Below are 1,552 nucleotides of genomic sequence, written 5' to 3' on the forward strand. Positions count from 1 at the left end.
GATTTCATTGGACACGATGCCTCGCTACTTCCAATTAATAATTTCCCTATAGAAATTCGCGGGAACAGGGCGATTTGCTTATCACCATATCTGGGTAATTGGAATAGACAATGCATCCACATAATACAACCATGCATTAACAAATTACGTAAACATTTTGTGTAGTGAAATTTTTACTAAACATGTCTGGCAAAGTGGTGTGCTCTATGAAAACAGTTTCTGAATTTCCGTGGAAAATCGCCCTTGAAATTAACTGATATTACTGGACTACCAAAGGCTTTTAGAGCAGAATTAATGTTCCTTATTTTAATTTCCATGTTATCCCAATTTGAAATGAATGGTTTTTCAGGAAAGGACATAGATATTTGATAGAGAAATTATGAAATATTGTGCGATATCATAGATATTTTCGAAGAAAAAAATATCTATTTTTTCGAATCCCCCATTTGGCTCAAAGCAAAAATAAGAAAAAAAATTTTCTCGCATCTGCCGGAAACCATGGATCATCATCTAAAAATGAATTGGCTCCTGTATAGTTAAATTTATGAAAGTTCTGGGAACGATATCTATGCTTTGCTCCCCACACTTTCCGCAAAGGACACCATCTATGTGTATATAAAATTGTATATAAAAGAAAGAGAAAATATATATATATAAGAAATTCTGGGAAGCTGGAAGAAAAGTCCTAACCATTTTGCCTTCAGGGCAAAATAAAAATAAGAAACCTTTTAGCACATATACATTACACGTATTATAATCTTCAGGAAAAAGAATACTGATGAAAAAAAGAGAACAATTCTCGAAACCCATTTTTAGATATAAAAATGAGCATCGTTTTAAGACCTTATTTGTTACAAATTTACAGGACGTCACCTAATTTCTTTCAAAAAATGTATTACTACTAAGAAGTTTGTGAAACACTGATGCCTCAGTCTGGCAGCTTATAGACAAGGTTGAAGTTTCCCAAATCATACTACACGGCCAAGGTCAAAAGGTTAAGTTGTTGGCATCAAGAAGAGGGTTCTTGTCATAACGAATACACCTGTGAAGTATAAAAACTCTAACACTAACAGTGAAAAAGATATGACCATTGAAGAGTAAAGTTTTTTATAAGGCCAGATGATACAAACAAAAATGGATGCCTGGATCGGTATATATTTTTTGACCTAATTTCGTTGCAAATGATGCAAAAAACAAATTTCTAGAATATAAAGAGATTGAAAACCTTTTGTGATGTCCTACCCTTCTGAAACCATCCTTATTTATACTAGTAATCTATACAAATATTTTTCACTTCATATCCTATTTTTGTGGAATTTTGAATAAAAAAAATAAAAACTATGCGGTGAAACTTACACATTTTACTCATTTAAACATGACCCAAGTTGTTATTTTCAATTTTTTTTTCTTATATAAGTTCGTTGGTATCATCTGTCCTTAAGTGTGTTAAACTCTTAGGTCAAGGGGAAAAATATTTATACACATTGAAAGGTCTTGTCCCCACGTACATGTGAAGTATGATAGCACTGGCACCAACTGTTACAATACTAAT

This window comes from Saccostrea cucullata, unplaced genomic scaffold, assembly GCF_032062105.1.
Source record: "Saccostrea cucullata isolate Sc308-1 unplaced genomic scaffold, CSIRO_AGI_Scuc_v1 ctg1823, whole genome shotgun sequence".
Lineage (NCBI taxonomy): Eukaryota > Metazoa > Mollusca > Bivalvia > Ostreida > Ostreidae > Saccostrea > Saccostrea cuccullata.